Genomic DNA, 4,951 nt, shown 5'->3' with positions numbered 1-4,951 from the left:
GCACCCCCACCCGGGCCCCGCCCGGCCCCCGCCCCGCGGGGTGCTCAGAGTTTCCTTCGGGTCTTCCCACGCCTTCCCCCGGCTTGCAGCGGGCGGGACACGCAGAACGAAAACCCCAGGGCTAGCTGGGGATTTTAACAACCCTCCGAGTTCTCACGATAAAGTCATTCATTCCGGGGTGTTTGGGGAGTGTCCCTTGTGTAAAGGCACTGAGCCAGGAATCAAACAAGTCCTTGGTCTTTTGAGAGCTTACAGTCTACGAAAAGCGGCGATTAAAACGAATAAAAATAAATAATACAATGCAAGGTACTAAATCCATATGGGCAACATAGACCCACAGGTTTTACTCTAACCTGCGTTTGAATACCTCAAGGAATGGTTAAATCCTTAATGTTCAAGATCCTCAAGCTTTGGGGGTCATGAGCCCTCCAAAACAATTTTGTTCGTCCTTATACGGCGTAAAGTAACATCTACATTTTTTTCTCAGCTTGTTTAAATATTTTATAACTCTCGTTTTTTAAAATGTAGCCAATGCACTCCAAAGACCATAGGGATTTATTATCCACTAATACTTCCTAAATAAAATCTCTCCTATACTTAGGCAATTTTCATACTTCGTTTGTCTTCTGGAACTCAACGTTCCACATCTCCCCACCCCGAGTTTTTTCTTAACATATTTTATATTTGAGATGTTTTATTGATCATCTTACAGTTCCTTGTAATAAAAATGTGTATATAAATTGAAATTTAAGAGTAGTTTTAAATTTCCTGTGCTTATATAACTAAGTCATTATTTCAACTGATAAAACAAATATATTGCCAATATTTATAAATATTAACCATAAATGTAAAATTCTGTTGAAAATGCATCTTTACAGAGATGGAATTGGATGATTTTTTTTTTTCAACCAGTCATCAGTGGATTAACAACTAGAATGAGACTGAGTTCAGCATTAATTCCAAGTTTTCAATTCCATGGGTGTAAGCATTAAGAAAACTTGTCCACATAAATAAGTAGATGAGAATGAATGGAGTTTTGGTATAGTACTCATGCTTCATTCTTTGAACTCCTCCAAATTATATGCCAAAAAAAAACACATAAAGATCTAATAAAGAAAAAATACTTTTAATGATTTAACAGCTGACAACTCTGACTAGGTTCTCTTTCAATTTTGTTGAAATTCAAGTAACTGAAACCCACCTGACTTGTGAAAGGATGGTTACCCATTCTCTTCCCCAGGCTAATTGTTTCTTTTGGTGTCTTGAAGGTTTTGCATCCCCCACCCACCCCCGACTCTTCCCCAGCCTCAGGGTAAAGATTGGGGAGGGGGGCGGGGTATTGCACCACAGTAAGATTTAAGATGGGGAAGAATTGCCTTTCTTTTGTAAAGTAGGGGAGAGAAAAGGAGTGCAGTTTACACTCTGATGCCCAGGGCACATTTTCAGGCACATCAGTTTTAGGGATGGCTGCCTAAGAGATGTGAGGATCTGAGAACTAACTGCTTTAAACCAAATTCTCCATGCTCTTACACATCTTGGAAAGTTCAAATACCATGACCATTCCACTATTATATATGCTGCCTTAGGCCTTTGGACAGATATAAGTTCTATATGTTGCCTCAAGGGAAAGCAAAAATAAAAATAAGAGTATGAAGCATTATGGTTTACAGATAACCTTCACACACACGTACAATGCAAAATACTAACCTCGAACATTTAAACTTCAAAGCCACTCTTTGAGATGGACAAGGAATATATTATCCTGTATTCTAAATTAAGAACTATTAAGAGAGCTTAACTGAAAAGTGTATACTATTAAGTATATGTGCCAGGCACTGTATTAAGACCTGGAGATTAGTGTCAATGTTCGGCCGAATTAATCAAGGAAAACTTCGTGAAGAATGTAGGATTTGAACAGATGTGTATAATAATAAGATATATAACTACATCTTAGTTTAACTAATTTGAGCAGGATCTTAAAGAATAAATTTCTGTATGAGAATAATAAATTTCTGTATAGAATAAAATTCTGTATGAGGAAATTCTGAGAATAAGAAGCAGTAACATGGAAAAGCATAAAAATTTTATTCGCGTTAGTGTTAACCATGAGAAAGCAAAGCTAGAAAACAAAAGCAGAGTTAAAGATTAGATTGCAGAAAATCTTGAATAAAAAGTTTGACTTTCAAAGACAACAGGTATATACCGAGATAGTCTTTAAAAGGTGTGATATGATTAAAGTTACGCTGTAAGGGTATCTAATGTATAAGAGATATGGTGAAAAGAGTGAAAAATGAATGGAGATTAGACACATGGTAATGGCAGGTATCAAAGCCACAAATTAATGTTCTAGCTGCAGTATTTGTACTTAAAGAGTAAAATGAGTTATCACGGAACTGGCTTTTTGAGAAAATTGTGTTTCCCATCACTGAGTGATGGGAGAGTGTTTTTGTTTTTTAAATTGGAAATTTTCTGATAATTTGAAAGAACTGGATAATAAACACCTGTATACCTGCCTAGATTCATCAAATGCTAACATTTTACCAGTGTCCCTCTGTCTCATCCCTCTCTACAGTCTCTTTCTCTCTCCCTCTCCATCTTCCCTTACCCCTATTTCTATTCCCTCTCCCATTCTCCCTCTCTATTCAGTTGCAGATGCCATTACTCCTCACGCATCTCCTTAGAACAAGGGTGCTCTCCTATATTATGTCACTCACTGAAGTATGACTAGAGGCAGGACCTCCAGGTGATGGAGTTCCTTCAGGTGCGATCAGGTAAGAGGTTAATGAAGTACAAGAAATGTGGTCTACAAACCAGCCACTAATTGTTACAGGTCTGCAGCAAGACAAGTGTTGAAATTAACTTCTGGAAACTTTTATCACAACTTGACAGAGTAATTTTATGTCTGTTGAATGTAATAATAAAAATTTGGGGAAAAAATTGGGGGCTTATATTTTCGATGTCATCGGTTTACTTTATTATTCTGGTAATTCACTTTTAATATATTTTGCAAAAATTATCAGTCCACTAAAAGTTGGGGGGAAAAAACTGGTCCTTCACATATTGAGAATCACCGTTCTATAGTCCCCTCTTTCCTACTTGGAGAGTGTGTGATTCTATACATAATTAAAAATTACCCAATAACACACCATTGCATAAGAGCTATTTAATTAGGAATAACATTTGAATACATTGGCTACAGTACTAAGGGTCAGATTAGCAAGAATAACTTGAATTTCACTGACTCTTCTACCTACCAAGCCTACTAACATAGTAAGGACACCTCCAGCTCTCTGGGAACCCCCAGGATGGGGGGAGGGAGTCTCTCTCACCCTCCTCTCTTTCAGTGCCCCTCTTCTCCTGCTCTGTTCTCCTAGGCACTCCAGGCTCCTACCAGGATCTGTGATACCAACAAAACAGCCAAAGCCACAGTGTAGCCTAAAGAAATGGAGGTCACTGTGTTAACCTCTTTAGGGGAACCCCAGAGCAGACTGCTTGTGTCCAATGTCGTATACAGTTTTCAGTGAAACAGCTCTTTATGTTTTTATGCAGAGCTCTGTTTCTCGTAGGGACCCAGACATGCTTTCATGGGCCTAGGTTGGCGACAGATTTGAGTAACAGCTACCCCAAGCTGTATTTATTACTCCCCATCCAGTGACTAAGTCTTTCTTATAGGGCTTTCCTGTCTAATTCTCTCTACCACTAAAATGAGTTCTGTTCTAGGAAGCAGTCTCAGCTCCCATGTCAGCAGGTTTCTTTCAGTCTTGACTCACTAGTTTGCCAGACATGTTCAGACAGGCTTGAACCCCAGCAACAAACCCAGCTTAGAATCAAGCAGAGATGCTTGCCATACCACATGTGAGATACTTCTAAAAAATTCTCTAAAAGATACAGCTATAGCATGTTTTGCACTTTTGTTTCAGTTCAGGTTCCTCATTCTGAGTCTATATACTGCCATGTGGAACAGGATCAACAGCAGCATAATGACCTCATTCTCCGATTGACTTGGAGCCTAAAGAAAGAATGCATGAAAAGACAGAGCATCTTATAGGATGGTGGAATCTTAAAGTTGGAAAGAACTGGAAACCTGAGGAAAGTTTCCCCAGTCTGCAGATCATAATGCAACCAAAACACAACCAAATAATGATTATAGTATTAATTTAAAATATTTGTCAGTACAACCATCTTGAGACATAACTGCTTTGGCTGGCAACTTTCCTCAACAGGGAGATCATATGCATGTCTGGTATTTTGAGCAGTTTCTCATTTTAAAGTATCAATGAAAGGGTAGGCAAAATGTGAAAGATGATTAACACACACCATTTTTAATCTTTTTACATACTTTATATCTGGCTTGTTAACCAAATACTTTTTTCAATGTTTAAAACTCTCTCAATTATTAAAATTGAAGTTGATGGATTAGTTATTGTAGCATATGTTATAATACTAGTTAGTACTTTATCCATCAAATCTCTAAGAAGGCAGGGAAGAATCTAAACAATATTTAATGAGTGAAATATTTTTAAAAGTATATCAGCAATTTGGACAAATTACTGGTTTTAAGTCACAAAAAGAAAAAAAGGCAACCTAACCCTTTCCTTTATTAAATTATATATGGAATCTATTTTAACTACTAATCTTACTCATACCCTTTTTTTCTCTCCTCTTCTCTTACTCCTTTATTTTATTAATTGCTTTTATATCTGCCTTGTAGTACTTTACACATCTTGGTAAATTACCTCAAATTATTTTTTCAAGTGAGTTTCGTTGAGTTGTTTTGTTTTTGTTTTTGCAGAACCTGCTAATCCTCCTTCCCTTTACTCCTACCACATGTATCTCCTGAGCACATGACCTTCTGGCACCACTTAGAGCTATGTTTGGTCATGTGAGTAAGTTCGGACCAACAAGCTGTAAGTAGAAGGGATCATATCCTCTTAAGGGAGCTGCTTTCCCT

The sequence above is a fragment of the Pteropus alecto genome, unplaced genomic scaffold (assembly GCF_000325575.1).
Source record: "Pteropus alecto unplaced genomic scaffold, ASM32557v1 scaffold103, whole genome shotgun sequence".
Taxonomy (NCBI): domain Eukaryota; kingdom Metazoa; phylum Chordata; class Mammalia; order Chiroptera; family Pteropodidae; genus Pteropus; species Pteropus alecto.
This window is presented reverse-complemented; position numbering follows the sequence as displayed.